Below are 27,984 nucleotides of genomic sequence, written 5' to 3'. Positions count from 1 at the left end.
CATACCCTTACAAATGAAGCTAAATTAGACATGTCAAGAAGAAAAAAGCAACAGAACAGTGTCACTAATCCTTCAGACACCGCCATCTTTATTGGTGTTTTTTTTTTATTTGGTCGTCAGCGGAGTCCAGTTGTATCAAGCCACATCCAGCATCCACATTTCTCTGCTTCTCACTTGTGAAAATGAATAGTCATAATTGGATTTATCATTGCAAAATATACAACGATGATCCTTCCCCCCCTTCTGCGTTGCATCACAAGGCTGAACCGAGTGCCTTCTTCTGGGGCATGAATGAGAGAGAGGCACCCCGGCAGTTCCCTTGTTTACAGCGCGCTATTCTCACACCATTCATTTAATCAAGCAAGACCCACACTTGGGGAATTGCTCGACAATTATGCATCTTCGGGATATTCTGCATCTGCCACTGAGGATATGCTTTGTGCGGTGTTGGTTTAATATTAAGCTTGTTTTGTTTAACTGCACGCCCTGAGAGCGTTTGCGCGTGTTCGTGGTTCGGAGAGAGAGCGGTCCAATTCCTGCGCTCCTCTGGCTAATTATGCGACCAATTTACTGGATAATTATTGGCAGTATCGGCGGTCCTGCAGTTAATTATTGCCCCCATTTTATTCCGAAAGACGCCAGCGCTGTGAAGGTTACATCGTTCACCGACACGTGCAAAGATGCTTGGCTTTATTGTGTCATTGTTGATTTTTTTCCTTTTCTTTTGTGTGCTAAAACGCACTTGTTATGATCAGGAGGGATCGATAAGTTATTTATTATTAGTTTGATGCAACCAAAGTTGTAAAAATATTTAGATGACAAATTTTGGCTGGGAATGCCCTCATTGTTATACAAGAATTCTGGTTATCTTGTAATAAAACTAATATTAAATTTTAGACATGGTTATATTTATGTTTAGATTTTTTTCATTATTTATTAAGGAGCCTGGAAAGTGTAAATAACTGGAAGTTGCCACTTCTTTGGCACTTAACAATATTGTTATTTAATTATTAACATCTAATAATATTTTTGTACTGTGGCCTATGACCTATCTGACCACTGACCTAGATCTTGAAGTGTAAAAATAGTTTTAATATTTAAATTTCAACATTTGAATTCAGCAATGCATTGAGTGGCAACTGACTGACTCCATTCAAGGACCTTATATTAAGAATTGTATCTTGGCAGAAGTACAGGCGCACATTATTCTGCATAATGTTTACTTTCTTGTGCATTGCTCCTTCTTGTTGGATTAGAATTATTTTATTTCAGTTGATATACGCATGTCTGTATCAAACACAAAATATTTCACTCTTTCTGACACTCGAGCACCTCTGAAACAGTCTGTCGAGCGCGCACTGTAGATGAAGTCCAATGACAGATACAACATCAATTCAGCACGTGCGTTACCAAGGCTATATACCGCCTGCCCCAATGACACGGAACATTAGCATATGTCACTGTCTCACAAAAGATAGTTTTTTTTTTCTTTGAGGGGGAAATCAGCACCCGTTAAAACAGAATCAGTTTAGAACGTCCGGCAGTTTAGTGGATGTAATTTAATGTGCAGTTTTCCCTTTATGCTGCGACGGTTAACGCGCGTGATGTGCGTAAAAGCGCGCGCCTTCAGCAATCATGCAGGGCGCAGGTATAAAGAGAGAATGACCACATAACCTGATATGCAGAACCCTGAGAGACCATTAGAAAAGGGGCTTTTACCAGGAATGTGCAGTGTGTATTTCTGGATAATGCTGAAGGAGAATAGCAGAGCGAAATTCGTAAGGTGAGCCTAAAACATAATGGTAAACGCACTGAATTTGACTAAGAACTGTGCTTTTGTCTGTAATTTTATTTTTCTTAGCTAAATAAAATGAAAGCTTATTTTATAGCATGTTGAAATAAGCAAGTTTATATGCTTTGTAAAATTAAACAAACTTTAGAACTTTAATATTTGTTTGATTTTGTAAACAGAGAAATGTTTAATTTACATAAAGAGACCAAATATGAGTTTTCATTATGATTATTACAGAAATGGAATTGCATTCAAATTTTAGTTCATGTGTTTATCATGCCTCTGTGTGGTTGTATAGGGAGATTAGTGCTTTGCCAGATTTGTGGCCTTTGTGTGGCTTATAAGCAGAACTGACTGGAGGAAGATCATAAAACTTAATGAACTTCTCGGGCGTTGGAGGTCTCAACTGCGGGAGGGCAAGGCCCTGATCCACCGCCCGGTCTGCTTGAGTTGTTCTTTATGTCTGTCCAGAAAAAGAGAGAATGAGGAGTGAAAAAAAGAAGCCAGAAATTGATTAGTAAATGCTACTTGACAGCTTGAAGTGGCCACTGTTTTGTATTGTGATAAGACAGAAAGAAATTTAGTCACTTTTAGTAATTTAGAAATTTAGTTATCTTGTCTATGGTGTGAAATAGGTGTGTGTGTATATATATATATATATATATATATATATATATATATATATATATATATATATATATATATATATATATATATATAAGTATGTTTGTGTGTAGATTGTGTATGAAGTATGAACATTCCAGGTGTTTACATGCAATACTTGTCTCTTAAACTAATATTTGTGTATTTACATAATCCATTAATTGCTCACAAATGCAGTTAAATCTAAACATATTTATAACATATTTATATATATATTTTTTTACAAAGACCTATCCTTTGCATTTAATTTCCTATTGTACAAGCATTTTCATTATTTTAAATGCACCTCCAGCTGTTGACTGTGCTTCCATGTGCACCTATCATGTTACGTTTAATACAGCTATGTCCCTTATTACATTATAGCTCTAATTAAATATGCATAAAGAGTAGAGTCCCTAAGTATGCTAATTATTTAAATGAGCTTGTTTACTAGCTCAGTTGCTGTAATCTCGGTTAATCCCTTTGACGCTGCCTGTTTGAATGGTTTCTTTTTTCCCCTTTCCCTTCTTAACGCATCCGGACTAATTTCCTAACAAGCTTCATTCTGCTAATTTGTTTATTAACTCACAAGTGAACACAAGCATGCTATTTTCATACGCTGTAAATGTACGTTCAGTTTTCATTGTTTCCTCGCTCTTTGAAGTGATGTTTTATGGTCAAATGTAATTTTGAATCTAGACTAGTGCTTAAATTCACCTGCGGTGTAGTGCGCCGATGTTGAGAGATGTGAAAAGCTGTTGTTTTTTCACTCTTAGCGGAAGACTTCTTTTTTTCTCCACAGCAACGTTGAAGGACATTGTCTCATCAGAGTGATAAGAAAGACTTGCACTGATAAGCATGCTACTACTGCTACTCCTTCTTGTTTCTTTTCATCCAAACACATCTTCTGTGCAGCTTTTATGCTTTTAATGCACCTCACACATACCTCGTGAACACCTTGTGTCAGAGCCGTATGTGCATTTCGCTTATCATACTCAACAGATGCGCAAAAGAATTGAGGGCTTGTCGTGAGGGTTTATGCCATTGCATCCACTGCAAAGAGGAGCAATGCAAAAATGCTAAATTCTGACATGATTTAGTTCCTGGAAGTCATCGGACAGCACTGTCTGTGCAACTTGTGTATGCACTTGCAAATAACAACTGCTGTGAAGGTTTAATTTGCTCATGTTAGCCTTGAATTAGCTCATTTTCTTAGTGAAATGGTAAAACTTTCAAGTTGCGTCACTACTCAACAAATAGCTGTCATTGTTGAACTTGGTGAGTGTGATATTGATACAGTACAGTTTGTGCCATAGAGTCACTGCTAAATGTATCTCTCTTTATACACTAAGAGAAAATGCTAACAACTGCCAGCGCTGATGTATGAATAAGTTCCAATCGGACAGATTTCTTGGCCTTGTATTTGCCAATTGCAGCAGAGAACAGAGCTTTGAAAAGATGAAACATTCATTGTTGCTTTTGGATCTGATGCAAAGGGGGCTTAAAGGCGCAAAAAGGGTAAATCAAACCTGAAGTGTTTGTACTGTAACTATGTAAACAGTGAGAAGGAAAAGCTGTGTATGTACGTCTGTTTGTAGAGCGAGCGAACAGAGATGATCTGTGTGACTGTTCGGGATGCATGAGTGTGTACTTTTGCCTTGACTATGAGAATGTCAGAGATGCGCCCCCTAAAACTGCGAGATGTGTGGAAGAAAACTCTTTTAACGCTTATTCTAAAGGCTGTGAATGACAACCGTCATGTAAAAACGTGCTGAGTTAATTGTCAGATTAACCACAGATTACCGCAAATTCAAAGTCTTGTCGAGCTGAAAGGTTCGAGTTGTTTTCGGGATCCCCGGGGCACTGCGGAGAATCGGCATGAAGAAAAAAATCTTTCTCTTTTTCAAAGAGTGGCTGGGCTAGATGATGAGAGAGAGAGAGAGAGGGTGTGTGGAGGAGGAGAGAGATACATACATGGCGGATAAATGGATAGAAGCATTTTGCAATGCAAAGCTGTCTGTAGTGTTGGGGAGCTTTCTTGGCACTCCACTAACTGCTACTGGAGGCCCTGAGTAGATTTCCCCATTGCTAATGCCCTAGAAGTATTAATTCACTTTGATATGCTAATTAGAGGGCATTATGCAAGAAATGAGATTAAGTGGCAGCGTGAAGTCATTTGCCTGTCAGTAAATTGAGTGTTTTTAGCAGGAGGGGTTTGTTTTTTCTTTTTTCTTCCCTTCCACTTTCTCTCGCTTTTGCATTTAAATGAATCAAATGAAGGGAATGTGGCAGAATGCTTGAAAATCATTTTTGTGTTAGCAGATGCTGTTTTTTTCTGCTTTCTCAGTCTCTCTTTTCTTTTTTTCTTTTTTTAAGTGTCTGTTTTTCTAGGTCTCCTAAGACCTGTGGCCTCGACCGACAATTTTTTTTTACAAGTTAAATTATATCATAACACCATTATACAATGTCATCCACTCCCACTAAAGTGCTCGGGTCAGCTCTTTTGGTGAGGTAATTAACAAATCAGTTTATTTTAGCTTCTAACGATGGTGCTGTTAACATTTAACATGTCAGTGATAAAGAAATCCTAGCACCGATGGTGAAAGAAGCCTTAACGTGGGGAGAATAAACTTGTCTAGCTTGTTTCGAGAGGGAATACAGAAGTGCAGCCGAGAATTGAGGAAGACCTCTGCTGGGTTGACTGTGTGCTAATCAGACGGCGAGTGTATGTGTGTGTGTGTGTGCATTCGGGTTGTTTGCTTTCTCTCCGCCGGTAGAGAGCAGGGCTGGCGGCAGCAGTGGCAGATGCAGCGGGAGCAGCGAGGAATAACAAAGGTGAAAGATTACCTCCATATGGCATTTCTGACCAGGAAAGAGAGAAAGAAGACAGGGGGGGTTTAGGTGTGCTCCGAAGCAACACTCCTTTCTGAAGTGAGGTTTAATCAATACAGAGAGATTACAGAAAACTATTACAGGGCCAAAATCATAGGCTCCTCTTTCTCTCTCGGTTTCTCTCCTCTTCCCCTGTTTGCTGCCTCGGCGGCCGCTGCCTGCCTATTGACTTGTTGTTTTTCTGACCTTTGACTCATCAAGTTCAGAAACGGGAGGTCTGGAGGAGAGACTGCAGGAAGCTGGCGGTGTGGCCCCCGCTGTGCTGTTCCCCTCACACACACATGCACTCACGTACGCTATTTTTCAGGGCTGCGTGTTGTTATTTGTGCATCCGCTGCGAGACCCTTCTTTGTGCACTCTGAACCGGCTGAATTAATTTGTAGGCACCGTCGTAATTAACCACATGCGAGGCCGGCTAAAAGCATTACCTTGAAAAAATGGAATGCAAGGATTTGGAGAGTAAGCGTTTCTTAAACCCTCGGGGACCATTCATTTTGAGGCGCCCCGACAAAGCGGTAATGAGCCAACTAAATCTACCCTGAAGTTAATTTGACATCTGCTGGGTTATTGTTGTTATTTCTCGAATTCTTATTGTTATTTATTTATTTATCTGCTATTTATTTATTAACAATAGGGGGGTAGCGTAACACAAAAGCGATATTTTCAATATCAATTGATTGGATTATTAAGAACGTGACGGCTTGTTTTAATACTCCGTAATTACCGATTATTAATTAATGAGAGAACATACTCATTAATTGTTTGCTAATTACGAAATAACAAAGGAGCACTTAACCATGAAACGATGAAAAATTGACTCCGGCTCGTGATCCATATTTGTGGAGGTGGGAAGCCGTGCGTCTCCGTCTCTTTATGACATCATCACGAGCCTGGGTCGTTATGATCCAAAGTAAATATTAGTGAGTGTCACCCTCCTCTCTTGCCTTTAGTTACAATAGCACAAGCCATTTTTTTTTTCTTTTTAGCAAATGCCTGAGTAAATGTATGCAGCCCGCAATAGAAAGCCATTCAGCAGTGGAGACAATTGACTTTGGGCTGCTTTTTGTTCACGTCTGCCCCAGCGATGCGTCTGCAGTGACAAGATAGTGTAAGGCAGAATGGCTTCTGCTCAGCAGGGCGCCTGGACTCCTGAATGCCATGGCCCCTCTCTCTCTCTCTGTCTCTCCCTCTCTCTCTTTATCTCTCTGTCCTTCTCTCCCTTTCTTTCCATTACAAGACTTGGTGTTTGAAATCGAGGAAGAGTGACTGCTATCTTCCTTACAGTGCCGTAAAACCCTTTGCTTTCGCCAGTGAAAGGTGGTTTTGGAAAAGAAAGAGCAGATGAAGGAATTAAAAGAAACACAGAAAGGGTACGGATGGATGTCAAGCGTGTGAGAGGTAAAAAAGAATACAAAAAAAACAAGGTGAAGAGGAAATCCGTAATCGCAAGCTTTCACGTGTCTTCCTCGAGGAAATGCTCCATATTTTTACATATATGAGGCTAATCTGCTTCTTGTTGCATATAGCAAAGGCTTGGACAAATGCAGATACACGCACATCAGTGTGATTTCTCACCGTACTTATCAACCATAGCTTCAAGATATTGTCTGAGGTTTTGTGAAAAACAGATCCATAGTTGTTTTCTGTATCACATTAGCTATGCAAATAAGCATTTTATAGCATAACATTTTGGCAGCTTTATCATGAAATGTCCCGATTGTACATTTGAATAGGCTTTATCAGTGGCAGAGAGGGTGAAAATATTGCAGTTTATATGGACATATTGTTTATATAGCTTTTTCTTACTATTGCAATAGTTCTGTGGTAGGCGAGAAGTCGTTGCAGGCTAAATTCGAACCTGTTTTTCCCATATAAGCAACAAGGCTCATCATTCTTTGGGTTTAATTAAATGCGTATTGTCTCAATGGAAGGTGTGACTTCAATAATCCACTGCAGTGTTTATCCGTATGTGGTCTGGGCTTTAGGTGAGAAAATTCCAGAATCTGTGTGGCTGCTAGCGACATTGTCTTACTTGCTTGTCTTATTAATACATTGCCTCTTGATTTCTTAGTACACACACACACACACACACACACACACACACACACACACACACGCGCACACACACAGCCGACCCCTTTCCCGCTGTACTCAGTGTAAGATGAGCTCATGTTTCATTTAATTACCTCTGACTTCTTCAGATTGCCTCTGTATGAGAAAGGGGACATTAAATAGTTGATAAAGATCATTTGAAACTCCTGGGAAATGATCAAAATAAAATAAAATAAAATAAAATAAAATAAAATAAAATAAAATAAAATAAAATAAAATAAAATAAAATATTTTTTTATTTGATTTTAAATGAATAAATAAATGAATGAATAAATAAATAAATAAATAAATAAATTAAATAAATAAATACATACATACATACATACATACATACATACATACATACATACATTTATTTTGGAATTTTTTTTGACCTGTGCTTTTAACATTCTCTCTATAAACATACACACACGTGTTCCTCTGGTTCAATGACTAGCACAAACCTCTGATGAATCTCACATCACCTTTGAATTGTCAGCTATCCTTTGCCGTTTAACTAAATTGTGCTCAGTATTGAAACATTAAATTTTCATTTAAAAAAAAGTAAATGTTCCCACCCGGCGCTGCTGTTTTAATATTTTACATCCCCCTCCCTCTCTCCCTGTCATCTGTATATGAAATAAGTGCAATTTGTGATGCGTTGTCATCAATAATTTTGTCACCAGGGCGTAAAAGCTGTGAAACACCCATCCACCCACAGCAGTGTTTGTGTCGCATATGGAGCGAACTGTGATGCGATGAGCAATGCTAACGTTGGCCGAACGTTCTGGATATGATATTTGTGTAACTCAATTCATTCGCCGCTGTCTAACACGGGGCCCATTTGTTATTGACACAAGGTTCATGGGCTGTTATGTGCAGTTTTATATAGATATTTTCAATATTGCAAATGGTGGTTCCGCATCCAGTAATGGAAATAAAACCTTTTTTCTGTCAGTGTTGTTACACTGATTTACGGTCAACATGGCATAAAAATAAAGCCAGGGCTTTCAAGCAAGATCTCCCTGAGGCTGCCAGAGATGTAGCTTAAGAGTGTTATCTATATGTTGTTTTCTTTGTTTTTTTAGCTATAGCTCAATTTAGTTAAAATGTAGTTTAAATTATGTTAGAAAGATACAAACTATCATTCTAGAAAGGATAGAAACTAAACATCAAACAACACACTGACCAATGGATGTATATAGAAAAAATAAAACAATCAATGAATTTGATCACATTCCAAGGCATGATTTTTCACAAATTCCATTTATTTTATCAATTAATTAGAAATTAGAACACTTTTAAACAATAGTGGAACTATTTAATAAAACAATTACAGTAATTTATTCACATTAAACCAAACCTTTTACCTTTATTCTCTCCAAATTTGCCAAATTCCTTGACAATTTACAAGTTCAGTTTCATATAATTGCTACACATTGAAGTTCTCCTTGAATTGTCAGAAAGACAAAGTACTGTTCAATAAATAATAATAAAAAAAACAGCACTTAAAATAAAGACATTATTACAGAAAACCTCGGAAGATCATTTACTTTTCAGGAACCACTTGGAGAATCGTAAACTACAGTTGTGCACCACTTACAATTATTTCACCTCCACCACACTTCCAGACCCACAAATAACTCTGCCAGCATTATTAATTTTGCAGGTGATTACACAATCCGACTGCATTACTCAATTCCGTCTCAAAATCTTTACGGTCTCCCACTGAGGTAATGTCCAAGAGCTCACTGAAGGTCTTCTTAGGTCGCAGATATCAGGACCGCGGCTCCGCACTGCTCTATAGCAGAACCTGCATCACTGTCACCATGCTTATTAGCACAAAAAGGGTCAGGTGGGAGGGGAGGGGAGGAGAGTGGTCCTCTCATTGTAATGACATCGCTATTTATAGATCTCCATTTCATTAGCCTCCTCTGTTTCAGTGGTGAGATTTCCTCCAGGGGCAGAAGATGCAGGTCCATATGCAGTACTTGCTCATGCACTGTCCTCATGTGCGGAATATGTAGTGTTGGTCGATGAATGCTTAATTTACTTGGGAAGAAGTACTGGATGGCTGTGGCCATTTGTCTGGATGGTTGTTAGTATTGATGCATTTTTGCTGTGTTTTTTATTGATTGGTTGATTGATTGATTTTGATACCGGTCAAAAGTTTGGGGTCAGTTTTTTCTTTTTTCTTTATTATTTTTTTTAACAATTTAAATAAAATTATTCTGTTCATCAAAGCAGCATTTATTAAATGTAAAAAAGTTAAATTGTTAAATACTTATTCATTTAATATATATTTATTACTTATTGTTTGTACTGTAGTTTAAAGTGAAATTATTACTGCAGTCATTATTGATTTTATTACTATTACCATTAATGATAATATTGATATTAATAATAATAACAATATTAAGTAGTATTTAGAGTGATTTCTGAAGGATCATGTGACTGAAGACTGGAGTAAGAAAGCTGAAAGTTCATCTTTTAAAACCACTGGAATAAATTATTAAATTATACAATTTTTACAGAATTTGTGATTAAATAAATGCAGCCCCAGATAAGCTTTAAAAAAAAAAAATTAAAATTAAAACTCCAATTGAACCCAAACTTTTGACCGGTTGTTTAAATTTGATGATTATTATGGTAATATGCTAACATTTTTAAAGGAAGTTCATGTTTATCTGCGTAGATGTATTAAACACTGATGCAATTGTGGAATCCTGATTCCTGTCATGAAAATGTAATTAATTCTGTGTGACATTTCATGTTGCACAACTAAAGTTTAAAATAAATAACCAAACGTAAGTCTGTTGACAATTGAAACCCATGAACTGCTCCTTTACGGTTTTATGTGAGAAAAATAAGTGTCATATTATGTACTTAGGAACCTTAAAGTGTTCACCGAAAACTAAACAAGCATTAGTTTGGTTTATGGTAAAAAAAAAAAAAGAATGTCAGAAATACAGTCATGACAAAAAACATGCAAATTATGCATGTGCAAAAACATTATGCAAAAACGCAAATTACTGTATATTATTGTTGTATGTATAATGTATATATACTTCCCAATATATATTGGGAATATATACAGTATAATGTACTTCCCAATGTAATAATACTACACTGTCAAAAACAGTTGACATAACAAGTTTACATTCAGTAAATTAGCTTTATGCATAATTGCAAAAAAAGTTTCAAATTACAAAGTAACCAATCTATTTTTACAATGTTGTAATAAAACGCCTTATTTTTAAGAAATACAATGGGCTATGCACAGCTAGAGTTTTTTAGCCAATGATGAACCTTCAGTGAAAGGTTTGTGACTTTTTTCGATTTCATAAGGTTTCTTTTGGAGCATCAATGTCATTAATGTAATTCAAATACAATCATTAAGCCTCCATTTCTTAAAGCGAAAAAGAGACAAAAGACTGTTTAAAAGCAGCAGGCTTGCACAAAAACTCCATTGAAAATACTGGGGTAAAATTAATTTCCATATTTAAAAGACATGGTGTGAAAAAATATAATTTAATGCAGTCCTTCTTGTTTGGTCTGATACCCACTTTACATCGTATCACAGCCAGGCAGTAAAGATTTATCATTTTTAAAGATATCAGATCCTAAATGCAGCGATTTTGTATGGAATAACAATTCACTGGAAGCCTTGGGGCTGGCTGACTGAAATTAAAAGTCCGTCTGCATATACCCCAATTGCTAACCCATTTAAATTTTAAAAAAGTAAAATTTTAAACTTTTAAAAAGTTAAACCAAATTTCCAAATAAAATGTATTTCACCCAATGAAAGAGGTCAAGATAGATTCTTAGGGCCGTAGGATGTCTTATCTCTCTAAAATCCAGTATTTTTAATATCTAGGAAATATGCACATAATCATGTCCGACACAGTTTTGGAGCTCGGATCAGTTAGCCTCATGTGTGTGCAGAAATCCAAACGTTTCCTTCAATGCTAAATTAGACTCAAGTGCAAGCCTGTGTTTTGTATTTTAGCCTGAAGCAGCATTTCAGGGTCTGGTTCTCTCCCCACAGCACTGCTCTATCCTCCCTTCTTCCTATTTGCATTCCTCAAATGAAGTCCCCGTGCCATTGTTCCTTCAGCGTTTCATACGTTAGAATGATATATTGAAAGCAGAAATGGGAAAAAGACTGCAACGCAATGAAATTTTAATCAGCGTCTTCTGCTGCTTTAACAAGGCAAATAATTCTTATTGGCTGCTGTGTTAAGATTTCTAATATTTAATTCATAACAAAGCTGGCGTTATTCTGCTGCGGCCTTGACAAGGAACAGCAGCTGAAAACCCTTATAAGCACACGTAAACGTCCGAGAGCTAACGGACAACGTCCTCAGGAGTGTTTGCTAAAAATCGACTACTAGGCATTCCTTGGATTTAATCGCTGGAGGGGTTATGTATCGATTGATTTGCACTTATTTATTTAACATCAAGAAAGCAGGCTAATGCCATCACTCACTTTGACCGTGGCGTTTTCGGTTAATGCTCACACATCTAATGCCCTTTTTTTTCTAGTTAAACATACGCTAGCATGAATAAATGAGCCTCACGTAGTTGACAGTAAGTTCTAAAGCTAACCGCTAGTTTAAGTGTAAAGTTAAATGCTAATCTTTGTGTTTTAGGGAGCAGTGTTTCTCACAAAGAGCAGATTGTTTGAGTTCTGACTGAATGAGTGAGATTTACGCTACGTGTTGCTAACAGCGCTAGAGGGAATGTGCTTGAACCGAACTCCTTCCTTTTTATGCATCCCATCAGTTTAACAACACAAAATTCCTCAACCAAACGTAACAACATTCTGTTTTTTAAACGTAACTAGTGAGATGCCCAACAAAGGCAGCTTTAATGCATTGTGTTATTTTAAAAGCTAATTTAGCTAAATTAAGGCATCACATGTACTTTGGTTAAAAGGCAGTTCCAGAATGCATTATGGTGATTAAGTAAAATAAAATTGGTAAATAGACAGTATGTAGGACTTAATGGTATAAACACTACCTTTCAAAACATATTTTCAGGTGAATATAAAGTTTCACTCTTTATAGTAAGTATTTTTTATGATCAGAATTGCTATTCGGTAAAAAAAATAGATATACACTACAGGTCAAAAGTTCAGGGTCTGTAGGATTTTTAAATATTATAAAATAAGCTTCTCCTGCTCACTAAGGCTGCATTTATTTTATCAAAAAATACAGTAGAAATATTAAAATAGTGAAATGTTATTGCACTAAAATAATTGTTTAAAAGCAGTTTATGGTTTAATAATTTATTCAAGTGATTTTAATGATGAACTTTCAGCTTCATAACTCCAGTCTTCAGAGCCACATGATCCTTCAGAAATCACTCTAATATTAAATATTCTAATAATAGTTATTATTATTTATGGTAATAGTAAAAAAAGCAAAAATGACTGGAGTAATCATTTCATTTGAAACTACATCCAATAAGAAAGTAGTTATTTAAAATGTTAATAAATATTTAACATTTGAACAATTTATTTTACATTTCATAAATGCCACCTTAAAGAACAAAATAATTTTCTTAAAAAAACAAACAAACTTTTGAATAGTAGTGTATATATCATGTGTTTTATATAATGCTTTGTTTTGGAAGAGAATGGCAAAAGTCAACGTGAAAAAAAAGATGTATTATTTGACTCTTCAGTAATTAATTCAACAAACAATCCAACACTTTTAATCAACTTAATAAATCTGTTATGGACAAAACATTTATTTAATATATGGATTTGTTAGTGGTATTGTATTGATTAGGAATATTTACCATAAATAGACATATGTAAGATGTAAAATCTTTGTCACTTTTTATTAGTTTAATGCATTCTAGATGAATAAAAGTATTACTTTTAAATCATACAGTATGAACAAAAATAGTTCAATGTATTTTAAAATGAATCATTTTACTCCTCTGTAAATAATTAAATAAATAAACAGTCATTTTGGATCAACAGGTCGGATGAACTATAAATCTATACTGAAAACAGAGTGTTTTTTAGAAAAAATAATGGCAGTGTATAGGATTTCAGATGATAATGTATGAATATAAATATTTTAATGAACACATGCAAGATGTAACATCTTCATTGTTCATTTTTAATTATCCTAAGTAGTAGATTAATTTTGAATTGTGGACAAAAATAGTTTATTGTGTATTATTTGTATCTAAAAACAGTTATATGTATGCCATATGCTTTTAATATATTTTACAGTACCTCTTCAATAGTTCAGCAACTTACTAGTTCCATACCAACTACTATTCGACTGGGTTTTATTTATGTTCATCACAGATTTATCATCTATCTACTGTATAGCGCTCCAAATAGTCCCTTACGGAGTTCAGTGACCATCAGAAGCCAGCTGCCCATGTAGGGTGTAGGGGTAGATTTTGGAACAGAGCTCATCTCTTCACCCTGAGCCCTTGAAGTTCATTTTTGTAAGCTGAAGCAACGGAAAGATGGCGCAGGGCCAGCCGGAGCTTTAGGTGCTGTCTCATGTTTCAGATCCTGTTCTGGGCTCATGGTGAAATGGCTTAATTGGTGTCAGAGCCCCTGGGATATAGTCTCTCTCTCTCTCTCTCTCTCTCTCTCTCTCTCTCTCTTTTTTTTTCATTCTTTCTTTCTCTGGTTCTCTCTCTCTCTCTTTGGGGTTCTTCTCTCTGAAAAGCAACTTCACATCCTCTCCTCATTGAAACCTGGCCGGCTTCAATGAGGAGTGAGCAGCTCCATAACAATACTAGCTGATGTTTGGGATGACAGAAATGAATCCGCACTCGGCTTCTGGAAAAGTGGTGATTAATGGCAGCGAGTCGGGGAACGCTGTCCTCTCCTTCTGCTGTGTGGTTTGATGGGGATTGAAAAGCGGAAGAAGAAAAGGGTCACGTTTTTATTCTCTTGCAATGTGGAGGTCAAACTCGAGTAGATTACTGCTATTTCCTGCTGCCTTTTCTCTCCGTTTTCTTGGCTGTTTTCAGTTCTCCGTCCTCACTCTCTGTGTGTTGTGGGCTGTTGGAGGACTGTTGTGATATTTTTGTAATAAGACTATGATGGTAGTGGTTATATTACGTGTGATATTCGAAACATTAATTTTGCCATTTGCATCAAATACAATTGACTGAAGTGGGGTTATATACATAGAAAGCCTATTTAATGTAATTAAATTGTTGGAAAAGTATGTGTAAAATAATGTTCCCATCATGCTTCAGCATATTTTATATTTATGTAAAAATAAAACTTCACACTTATTCTGACCTTCACTCATATAAAAGAATAACATATCATGTTACATTTAATTTAGTTTTTGACTTCTACTGCTAATGATAATAATTATTTTTTTTTAAATTAATTTGATTTATTTATTTACAATTTATTAATTTATTTGCTGACTAATGGAAAAAAAAATGTGGGTTGACCATATATTAGGGCTGAGCAAAGATTAATCACATCCAAAATAAAAGTTTGTTTTGACATAATATATATGTATGTGTGTCTGTGTGCATTATGTAGAAATTATTACCCCCCCCCCCCCCTGCTTATTTTTCCCTAATTTCTGTTTAATGGAGAGAAGCACACATTTCTAAACATAATAGTTTTAATAACTCATTTCTAATAACTGATTTATTTTATCTTTGTCATGATGACAGTAAATAATATTTTACAAGATATTTTTCAAGACACTTCTATACAGCTTAAAGTGACATTTAAAAGCTTAACTAGGTCAATTAGGTTAACTAGGCAGGTTAGGGTAATTAGGCAAGTTATTGTATAATGATGGTTTGTTCTGTAGACTATCGAAATAAAATAATAAAATAGCTTAAAGAGGCTAATAATTATGACCTTAAAATGTTTTTTAAAAAATTAAAAAACTTTTATTCTAGCCGAAATCAAACAAATGAGACTTTCTCCGGAAGAAAAAATATTATCAGAAATACTGTGGAAATATCCTTGCTCTGTTAAAAATTATTTTGGAAATATATATATATAAAAAAAAAGAAAATTCAAAAGGGGGCTAATAATAAATATAACTTTAACTGTATATTTATTATCTATATATGAATACACATATGCATACATGTATTTGAAAAAAAATGTTTATTCATATTTAGAAATAAAATATATAGGTTTATGATACACCTTATGTATAAATTTCAATGTCTTTGTTACAAAACTATTTAGTGTAGTTTTGTTATTATATATGTATTTGTATCACAGAAACGCAAATATTACACAAAACTATATTATGTCAAAACAAACTTGTTTTTTTAATCATGATTAATCTTTGTCCAGCACCATTTTTATATATAGTATATAGTCAAAAGTCATGTGTTTAGAAAAGTTTTTTGTTGCGTTTTATATCTTTATCACAAGTCGATAAATATGGGTAATATGGGCACATAGTCATCTGAAAAAACTATGAATGAAACTGAACATATACAGTGCTCAGCATAATTGAGTACACCCCATTTTGAAAATGAATATTTTTATCCATTTTCAGTGTATATAGGCAATGTATTTAGGTGGATTTAAACAAAACAGATTTATTAAACAGATATATTCATGAAAATAATATTTTAGTCCACAAAAATATTTAGAAATTGAAAGATAATACAATTAAATTCAAGCAAAATATTAAAAAAAAACAACAACTACAACCTACAAAATTTTAACTAAATTTTTCAAATTTTTTGCTTCGCTTGATTTTTCCTCTTTTTCAAGTTTGTAATATTTTTCAATAGGATATTAATGTAAGTGTTCTAGTTTTTGGACCGTTATCTTAGGGTATTTTGTTAGATTAGCTCCACATTTGGCTTCAGTACTGACCATTATTATTATCTAATGTATATACACAAATATTGTTTAGCTTTCTATTAAAAATATGAGTTTAAAAGATAGATTTGTGAGGGGTGTACCTATATATGCTGAGCATTGCATGAGCTGAAAAAAGATAAACAATATAGTGTGTGCGTGTTCAGTATATATGTATATATATATATATATATATATATATATATATATATATATATATATATATATATATATATATATATATACATAAATAGAAATTGAAATGTGCTAAATAGCATGTTATGCTTCACCTGACAAAAGTTAATTTTGGACCCCAGTTAAAATCATTCACATGGAAACTGCAGTCAGAGATGTGATTTTGCGCGCACCATGTATCCGTGCCTTCATATCAGTTAAGATAGTGTGGTTAATTACTGTCATCCAGTTTTTCTTCCTTCAGTGTGTTCGTTCTCTCCCTGGCAGTGGCAGGGTCCCAGGGACATCGCCTCACTTACTTGTTAATTCATTTAATCAGGGATCTTGGCACTCTGCTCTTCTCCTGGCTGGCGCAGTAATCTTATTTAGAACGAGACGCAGAGGAAACCGCATGTCCGCGACCTCAGACTTTCATCCCTGTCAATACACACACCGCTCGGCTCAGCAAAGCAGACCTATCAATCCTCCAACATGCACACTTCACAATACAAGCAATGTATATCGCTTCATTTGAACATTTCATTTCATGCATGTGAAAATAAAAACACTTTACCATCTGCCCTGCAGTGCCCTTCACTAACAAAATGTCTTTATTGTTAACCTTTAATAATTTGACCAAAATACCTCTGTTCTCATTGAGAACACATTGAAAACACAGCACAGTTTTATCAAAGAAACAAATACAAATATCTTTGGTAAATATTTGTGTGCAGAATTATTGGAACCCCTATGAATTCATACTAGCACAATATTTTTAAAGTATATTCCAATTGGGATTTTACTTTTCCTTATTTAGGCACAAGATTATGTTTTTTTAGAGGTGTAAATGAGGCTACTGAGCTTTAAAAAAACATGATGTGGCTATAAGACAATGGCAAAAACATGCAACATGCACATTGCCACTATTAGGTTTTCTGTAATGAAGAAATTAAAGCCAATTGGAATTTTTATGAATCAGCCTGAAAGAGGACATAAGTTTATAGTTTTTAAACAAAGCTTTACAACAAGGTTTTAAAGTGATAATTCATTCAAAAAGGAAAACTCCCTCACCACTCACACTTAAGTGGTACATAAACTGACTAACGTTTATGACTTTCTTTTTTTCTGGTAAATATAAAAATAGATATTCAGAATAATACTAGGAAAAAAACAGCCAATTTCATACATAGTAGAAACAAACAATACCATTGAACTCAATGGTTGTTTTTTCCCCCCAACATTCTTTAGAATGTTGTATAAAGAAACATTTTGTCATTACAAATATAGTTTGTTGATTTGGCATTTCCCAAATCTGTCATTCCAACGAACATTTGCAAAGTGCATCGCAAGCTTTTACGCTCACAACTACTCCTCTAGAGCGTGTATTTAGAAGCATAGTTCCTGGTTTTGTTCTATTCCCCGTCATCCCTGTACTGTATATCACATGCCCCTATTGGATAGAGCATTTCTGTAGTGTTTAGAGTGTGTCAAATTGTAAAAGTACACTTATAAATAAATAAATAAATAAATAAATAAATAAATAAACAATATCCTACTTAATAATACCAATAATAATAGTGATTATTATTAAGTAGAATTTTTTTTCATTTCTTTATAAATAATCTATTTATATGATTTATGAGATTAGAATACGTGTTAGCTAAGTGATTTTATATGGAATAGAAATATTCTCAATAATATTTGTAAAGGAAACAAATAGTTCCTATATGTGTCATTTATATATATATATATATATATATATATATATATATATATATATATATATATATATATATATATATGAATAGCGAGTGCATGTTTTTTATCTAAGCTAATATTGTATTTTTTAAAAAATTCATGTAAAACAATATAATTTGCACAATTTTATTTTATTTTTTTCTCTAAAGAAGTAATTACTCCACCCCGTTTAGAGCATCATTATGGGCGTTTAACAATAAAACTAACAGGGTTTAAATGACGGGTTTGCGGCAGAGAAACTACTGTTTTGGGAAAACACTCCTCACTACATCGTTCTTTTCCCAAACGATGCATTGTACTATGATAGTTTAGCCACGGGTTATGTCATTGTTTATGCACCCTAGGTTTGAAACAAGTGGAGGGTGATGGCATAATTGCCACCCAAGTTTTTTTGTGATATATTGCAATTTCTTACCAATTAAGTCTCCAAATGGAAACTTTGGCAACATCTGTTAAGCAAGAAGAAAAGTTTGTTTATCTCACTTCAGTTGTATTGCTGCAGTTCAAAATGGGATTGACAAGCTGACCAACACTTACAGGAAACCTATCAGATGTTGTGTTCAACTTTCTGCAATGCCTCCATTTAATTCAATATTTAATGCAAACCTTTTTTTTTGTGCTAAAATTGCTTACCAGAAGAATTTACAAATAAAATCTTCTAGATTATAAAGATGATGCTTTTCTTATTCAGTCAAATAGTATAATGAAATATTGGTGATATATCAATATGGACATCAGTTTATGACATAGCATTGTTGCTGAAAAAAAAAAAAAAAAGGATCATGATACTGGATCATGATACTGTATCGATGTTCTCCCCTAACCCCTACAAGCCATCATCACCTACTCTACATCATCATAAACATTTTAAAAGAGTTTTAAGAATAAAGCATCTATACTATACAAAATGCTGGGTTCCACATAATCGATTGTGTTTAGGACAACATGAAGGAATTAAGTTATCCTATTAGTTTTTACAAATTGAAGTGAATTGAACATAAAACAATTAAGCTGTCCCCTCAAAATAATCAAGAAGCGTGTTGTTTCAGCTCATTTTAAATAAGTAGTTAGAACAAACAGCAAACATTTTTTTTGTTAACATTTTGTTCTAAAGGTTAAGCAGTAAAGACATATTTCCCCCTGCCTTCTTCCCTCATATTTACCAAGAATGTCGATATTAGTGGAGGGCACTGTAGATCTCAGATATCGAATGCATCCCAATATAACTAAATCCCGTTTTTGATCATGAAACCTGCAGTGCACGGTTTCATTCGCCATCAAAGTTGAAATAGGTGAACCGAATTCGATGACATGCATGCGGCGGTGGCGATATCATTATCTGTTGTGTCCTACTAGAGAAGGCATGCATTTTTAATCACGGATGCCACGGCTCTCTGTTCATTCCTCCACGCACCTCCTTACGTTTGATATTTGAGCAGGAACACAGGAGGATGGAGGGCCTTCGGTGAAGCAGAAATGTAAAGTGTGGGTTTAGACACCGGCCACTGCTGACAGCTAGATTTTTCGCTCACTTTTGCCTCTCAAATAAGCGGCAGCTCTGTCAGAATGATTGATAGCGATTTGTTTTACGTGGCACAGTTTGAGATTTTTCACCCTTTTCCCGCCTTACAAGAAGCTGAGAGTTTTTAGAAGTGGAGCAATGAGTTTAGTAAAAAAAAAAAAAGGTGTCATTAATAGACAGGCAAGTGCTAAAAAGGGGGTTTTTAGACTTCACATGGAAACTACACGTCAAATATTGATTGTAATGAACAAGTAAAATAGTTTGACTCTTGACATTCCTTTTTTTTGTTACTAAGTTGTTAAGCTGTGGCTAGTTGCATAAATGTAGCCATTATGCTATGAATGGATGTTAAGAACTAATATGAACAGCTAGTATGATTAACATTTATTCAGGGGTAATCAGCTTGACTTTTTTTGCTGTCAAATTTGAGCAATCTGTATTTTGCAACTCATAAAAGGTTAATAACAGTTTTAATGAAATTGTACTGACTAAGACTCCTGTAACTACTTTGTGCAGATGACCACTGATGTTGTTTCTAACTGATATTTATCCCCACTTATTATACTGTTGAATAATATTTTGAAATGTTTTAGTTATTAAAAGTATGCTTTTATGTATGAGCTAATCATGTCCAGAAATTATTTTGGTTTTGGTAAATTATTTTTATTTTCTTTTTTTAATAACTTACTAACAAACTAACTGTCTCAAATCTAGCTTTTTACTTGAATTAAATGACAATAATTTTGTTATATCACAAATGTACTATAATATAGACCTAATAATGCAAAAATATTTTATATATATATGGGACATTCTACCTTAATTTTTACTTATAAAATATGTGACAAGGCCTGACCTTTAAGCTTGTCCTCTTTCTTTAAACAATTATACAAAAACAAGCATAAAGTCACACAATTCAATGATGGAACCCATCCTTGATCACTGCCAGCTTCTCCTAATTAATTCAAACATTATTAATATTTTATTCATTAAAGAAACTAATACACACTAACTTTTATGGTAGTGGAGGTTTTTGATATTTAGAAATATTTACAGAATTATTGTTATCATGAAGTACTTCACAGTAATTTACTATAAATTTAGGGTAAAATATTTAACAGTGAACTTAAACTTGCTGAAGTATTTTTTTCTGAATAACAGTTTTTAGCCTAACAAAACTATTAAAGCTGTAGGTTCAGTTGGGCTGAGGACAAGGACAATAACAGGGTTTGTACATTTCTAAAGTGTTTTCAGTAAAGAAAAACAATCAGAACCAATTGAATTACATATTTTTTTAACAGAACAACAGAAATCAAGCATGAGTCCAATTTAGAAATTCTTTGGGAAGAAATGCTTTGTATTCAGTGTATTTATGTTTTTATTTCAGGGACAGATAATGTACGTTTCTAGTAGAATGTCTCATATGATGATACGCATAGATAAAATTGTTGATACCCTTCCAATGAAGAAAGAAAACCCACAATCATTAATAAAAAAGTATTGAAAAATAAACTAATGAAAATCAGATATTGCTTTTGAATTGTGGCATTAAAAAGGTAAATTAATATTATTTGTCAGGACAAAATTGAAGGGTACCAACAGTTTTGTCTGTCTATACATTCTATTTATTTTACTTTCCTCCTCTCTCATAGCACTTCACTACCTTCTTAATTAGCCCAAGCCCTTAATATAATCATGTAGACCAAGTAAGGCATCCTAACCCATGCAAATGAAGATTATACACCAAGGGCAGAGGGCGTTTCTCAAATCCTCCTCAAATTAGAGACACTTTCATCATAACACGAGGTGTACAGTAACATTCCTATCATATTATTTCAGCCTGTGTAATTCACCGCTTGCTCCAAGTATTTAACTGCATTTTTTAAGTATATTGAGCTTTATATGTGTGTGCATGTGTGTGTGTGTGTGTGTGTGTGTGTGTGTGTGTGTGTGTGTGTGTGTGTGTGTGTGTGTGTGTGTGTGTGTGTGTGTGTGTGTGTGTGTGTGTGTGTGTGTGTGTGTGAGATGAGCAGGGTCATAGTGGAGCGAGTGTGTGTGTAGCGATGGTGGAGTAGCAGAGTTAATTTATTTAATGACTGAAGCTCTGCTGTCTCCCGAGCCCTGATTATTCTCTCTGCCTGATGAGAGCACAGATATGGAGAGAGTGCAGGAAATACACACACACACACACACACACACACACACACACACACACACACACACACACACACACACACACACACACACACACACACATACAGATACATATATATATATTATATAGGTATATTCAAGTGGATTTTAGATGTTTAAACTTTGTAAAAGTAACCCTGATTTTAAAAATAATTATAAAATTTTGCATAAAAGTGCTTCAGCAAGTTGTCTTTATATAGTAAAATATATATATGTACAATATACACTGAAAAATATTTTTGCGGCTGGTTCAAACTATTTAGTATGAGCTAAAACAAAACAATTCATGATATTTTTTTTGGAACAATTTAATTATGTTCAATCGACCTCAGTTTGTTGTTAACTTAATCGATTTGTGTGAATTGTGTGAAACCCAACACTTTTTACAGTTATTATATATTATAAATGATACGATAAATATAATATAAGAGTAGAATTGAATTACTTATGGTCAGTAGTGGAAAGAGTACTGAAAAATCATCCTTAAGTAAAAGTACCATTACTTACCTAAAAATGTAGTGCAAGTACAGTAAAAGTATCTGTTGTAAATTTTACTCAAAGTATGAGTAAAAAGTAGACCTTTCAAAAGTACTCAAGAGTAGTGAGTATTACGCTGTGAAAAGCTAATGCATTTACATGTAATTTGTGGATGTGTGTGTAAACGTACCATTCTGTAGTGAATTTTGTCATTGCTCAGCAGGCACACAACGGCATAAGACATTAACATTAAGTTAGATTTAGGTTGTGATGTCAGGTGACCAAAATTCAATGTCTGGCTAGCGTCTGAGGACAACATTATTTTGATGTCTAGTAACGACATCAAATGACGCTGATATTTCGTTGACTTTAGGTTGTGTTGGAAAGTGACTAAAATCCAACGTCAAGCCAACATCTTAAACCAACATCATTTTGATATCGAATACTGACACTTAATCATCAGGTATGGCAACCAAAATCCAATGTCTGATAGATGTCAAAGTGGTGACGTCTACACAACGTCAAGCTGTAATATTATTAGACACATATATGTAGTTGGTTTTAGTTTGAACTTTGGACATTGACGTTGGCCTGTCGTTGAATTCTGATATCATACTGATTTAAATTTTCAAACAAAATACAATGTCTCCACGACACTGGGGTACAACGTCATTCTAACATCATGTTATCGTCTTGTGCCTGCTGGGTGTTTAAGGCCATTTCTTTTATCATACAGTAAACATCTGTCATCTTCTCATTAGTGACATGCATCTAAATAGTGTCTTGAGGTATATAAGAATGATGGGATTTACCTTCTATGTGTGATTTGATTGGACAGGAATCACAGGACTGAGTTTTCTAATCCCCAAAGACAAGAAAAATTAAAGTTTGGTGAAAAATAGTGGAGTAAAAGTACAGATACTGCACTAAAAATGTACTCAAGGGAAAGTAAAAGTACACATTTATAAAACTACTTAGTTAAATACAATTCCTGAGAAAAACTACTCAATTACAGTAATTTGAGTATATTTGTAATTAGTTACTTTACACCACTGCTTATTGTAACAATTTAAATACATACATTTGTAACATTATCTATTAACATTTGTTGACTTATAAATATAAATCCAGCTGAATATACATTTAGTGTTAGCTTACATAGCTCAGTTACATAACAGTACTAGTGCATTATTAAAATCAAAAGTTTGTAAATTTAACATTACCTAAGATTTATCAATGCATTAGAAGTTTTTTTTGTCAGCTAATGCTAACAAATGTAACCCCTAAAGCAAATATAAACTATATAAAGTGATATAAAACACAATAAAAACATAAATGCCCTGATATTTTTGTATTCTATAACCCAAATTATCCAGCTTGCTTTATGCTTACAATATAAAAATCAAACGCTTATGCTGAATTTTACATTACCTAAGATTAATCAGTGCTTTAGAAGTAGTTTTTATAATAGCTAAAGCTAACAAATGGAAGCCCTGTTGTAAAGATTTACCATGAAATGCTAAAAAAAACATAAATCCTATGATTCAATCATATTATGACTTCATCGTCTTACATAACTAATACATTTTTAAAATCAAGTTTAACATTAAGCTATCTTAGAGTAATCAATGCTTTTGACGTAATTTATGACAGCTAATGCTAAATGGAAGCCTGTTGTAAAATATTCCACTAAATGCAATAACATACATACAATAACATACAATAAAACACATCATATTGTCCAACATTGCTAATACATTATTCAAATCAAAAGTTAAAGCTGAATTTAAAACTACCTAAGATTAATCAACACTTTAGAAGTATTTTTAATGTCAGCTAATGCTAACAAATGTAAGCCCTACAGTAAATATTTACCATAAAATGCAATAAAAACATAAATACCCTGATATGATTGTATTATATAACCCCATTGTCCAACTAACGCTACCTCTACAGTAGATTATGAAAACCAAACTTTAATGCCAGATTTTACACTACCTAAGATTAATCAACACTTTTGAAGTATTTTAAATGTCAGCTAATGCTAACAAATGTAACCCCTACAGTAAATATTTACCACAAAATGCAATAAAAACATAAATGTACCCTAACATTATTGTATTATATAATCCTATTGTCCAACTTACATTACTTCTACATTACAAAAACCAAACATTAATGCTGAATTTAACATTACCAACGATTAATCAATGCTTTAGAAGTAGTTTTCATGACAGCTAATGCTAACAAATGGAGGCCTGTTGTAAATTATTCCACTAAAATGCAATAAAAACACAAATACCCTGACATTATTGTATCATAACTTTGTTCCCTACAGTAGTGTGGATAGTTGTCTATGTAGGCAGCAGTGATCAGAGCAGACTGTAGGGCACAGCGCTAAACTCAAGAGTACAGAAGCGCTGGACCCTTGAGCTCAACCTGAACTCGCACTAAAGTAATGAAAACACAACATGAAGCCTCAGAGGAAGAGAGAGAAAAGCAGACTCAACGTATAGCATTTCCATAAGCCATCATCAGCAATCCAACGGCGGCTCGCACAAACTGCAAATTATTTCTTCAGGCATTCGCTGTCAAGTGTTATTCAAATAGCGCCAGCCTCATATTTGAATAACAGGCGACATTTTGAATTAATTAATCAGCCGAGATCGTCCAGGGCCTTTTCTCATTAGCGGACGGGTCAGGCCGGAGAAGATATATGCTCTGGTGATGATATACTTGTCTTTAATCGTGATTTATGGAGATTTGCGATCGCGCGCAATTTGTCAGGGGTTCCGGGAGCATGCTAAAAATAAATAGATAACAAAACAGGACGGTGCATATTTCATTACATGATCTTTGATTGATCTGGCGATGCCGGGGGGAGAAAAAAAATTGTGTTTTTCTTTTCCAAGTGCAGGTTTTATGGTCCTCATGCTGCTGTCAGCTTTATTTTCAGTTTCTGATGCATATAAAAGGATCTGTGGTCAATGTTTTTACTATTGATAATTATTGTTCATTTAGTTGTTATATCTATCTATCTATCTATCTATCTATCTATCTATCTATCTATCTATCTATCTATCTATCTATCTATCTATCTATCTATCTATCTATCTATCTATCTATCTATCTATCTATCTATCTATCTATCTATCTATCTATCTATCTATCTATCTATCTATCTATCTATCCATAAATCTTTCCATCTATCCATCCGTCCGTCCGTCCATCCGTCCATCCATCCATCCATCCATCCATCCATCCTTCCATCCATCCATCCATCCATCCATCCATCCATCCATCCATCCATCCATCCATCCATCCATCCATCCATCCATCCATCCATCCATCCATCCATCCATCCATCCATCCATCCATCTATCCATATATCTACCAATCTGTCCATCTAGCTATCCATATATCTATACTTCTATCCGTCCATCCATCCATCCATCCATCCATCCATCCATCCATCCATCCATCCATCCATCCATCCATCCATCCATCCATCCATCCATCCATCCATCCATCCATCCATCCCAAAGGTTTATATTAAATCTGTCGTAGCGTTCTAAAGTATTACTGAATTTACTAAAATCCCCTTTTTTTTTCTTTTATCTTACATTGTAAAATGCAATTAATTAATTAACATCCTTACTCCAGTATTCAACTTCACTTCGTGTTTCAGAAAACAGTTTTTCTGCTTCATATTAAACCACCCACCACCAGTTTTTTTTTCAAATCAGTTCAAAATTTTGTCACTTTTGATTAATTTATCGCATCCTTGCTTAATGAAATCAAGAATTTATTTAAAAAAAAATGTATAATCATGCTATAATTTCCTCTCAGTCCTGTAGAGAACGTGTCCTAAAATAGAACTGGAGTGTTCTGTCTCTGCGTCCAATGTAAATAACATCCTGCGGAGTTGCTGACAGTACAGTGTTAAGCAAACTGTCACTTTTCTTCTCTTGTTTAGTGCCGGACAAACAATCTCAGAGATGCTGTCTGATTTAAAGCAGGCTTGACGGCCTGCTGCTGTACTTTCACTGCATCACATCACATTTTGTTTATTCGGCCATTAATATGTATTATATTTTGCCAGCATTTGTGTGTATGTTTTCATATAGGTAATACATTCAAGTCCGGGCGGCTTATAGCCAACAAGCAGTTCACTTCTAGAATTACACAGACCTAGTTTGAGTTGTGCTTGGAGACTCCTTAGTGTTCTTGTGGTTTTAGTTGAATTAATCATTTTGGATTTGTGCACTGTCAAGTGAACTTACCCTGAGTATAAACAGTGGCTTCCACTAATATAGGTAAATATGGGCAAAGAAGGCTGTGAAATAATGTTGTTATTGTTAACCTTATGATTTTTAACTTAAAATCTTAAAGGAACAGTTCAACCAGAAACGAAAATTGAATTGCATTATTTTTTCTCCTTAGTGTGATTAAACCTTTTTGAGTTTGTTTTCTTCTGTTGACCACAAAATTAAGATATTTTTTAAGGATGTTGCTTGCTGGCATCCATAGTCTTCCTTAGTAGGACAAAAAAGTACTATGGAAGTCAATGGCTGTGTCTGAAACCGCCTACTACTCGGTGTGTACTGCATTTGAATTTAATTGTACTACTCTGCTGTTAGAAAAGTATGTTCTATACAGTATGAATGTGAACAGTATAAATGGAATTCGGATGTGTTACATCCGCCGTTTTGTCAAAATCACATGACCTACCCACCTCAATTGCATTGTTTCATTCCCATTCAAGAATTCTCTTGCGGGACCACATTGGTATAGTGCAGCGTGCATGGGATGTGCACTTCAACATCTCGCCAGGTACTTCTCGCATACTTTTTTTAGAATTCTATGAATTCAGACACACTACGCGGCTAACATACTGATTTTAGCATACTTTATAGTATGGAAGTATGCGGTTTCGGACGCAGCCTACGAGTAACAGCAGTCAGCATTTTTCAAAATATCTGCTTTTGTGTTCAACAGAAGAAAATACTCAAACAGGTACTGAATAAGTGAATGATGACAGAATTCAATTGTTAATACTAAACTCGGAATTAATTTAAAATAGAATCGCAGTGCATTCAGAAAATTTCAGGAATGCAGAATCATTTCATTTATCAATTTTTTTTTTCAATTGTTTGCTATTGTTTGTAGAATTAAAGATTTGTAGAAGCGTACTGGTGTTTTTAACTGTGCAAAAACACTTCTGTGAACACTTGCCCTAATTGTGCCTAGCTTGGTTTTAAATCACGCCTGGCACACATGAAAACTGGAACTCTACATGACTGTTCTTGAAACCATAAAACAGATATAGTCTTAAAATACAATTTGAAGTCAGCGACAGTACATCTCCACTTCTACTCTGATCCAACATTAAACTCTTCAGTTTTTCTGTTTATTTTTTGAACAAACAGTCAAAAAGGTAAACAATAAACACTTATTTTGTTCTAGCAAAATCAAAAATCTATGCAGGCATGTTCTATGCAGGCCTGTGCTGTACGTGTATTTATGTTTTGAAAGGAAAAAAAAGTTGAGTACTTTGGCAAATGAAGGGCTGCTGGTTTGTGGTTTGGTGTTTGTGGGTGT

General features: G+C 34.5%; 1 protein-coding gene across 18 annotated transcripts in view; it reads left to right on the top strand.

Moving 5' to 3' along the window:
* The window catches only part of pbx3b (pre-B-cell leukemia homeobox 3b), a 157,423-nt gene that overhangs the window by 1,795 nt on the left and 127,644 nt on the right, over positions 1 to 27,984 (top strand). For 3 of the 18 annotated variants that reach the window (XM_073909809.1, XM_073909801.1, XM_073909799.1), the window contains exon 1: positions 1,636 to 1,783. The exons of 12 other annotated variants lie outside the window; for them this stretch is intronic. The gene's annotated coding sequence lies outside the window, so the exon portion shown is untranslated. Of the gene's footprint in view, positions 1 to 26; positions 1,784 to 27,984 lie in introns of those variants that run through there. 3 more of the 18 variants (XM_073909805.1, XM_073909808.1, XM_073909807.1) reach the window with 3 other exon arrangements.

This window comes from Danio rerio, chromosome 8 (genome assembly GCF_049306965.1).
Source record: "Danio rerio strain Tuebingen ecotype United States chromosome 8, GRCz12tu, whole genome shotgun sequence".
NCBI classification, from domain to species: Eukaryota; Metazoa; Chordata; class Actinopteri; order Cypriniformes; family Danionidae; genus Danio; species Danio rerio.
Note: the sequence above shows the minus strand (reverse complement) of the source record. Positions and strands in the feature narration are given on the sequence as shown.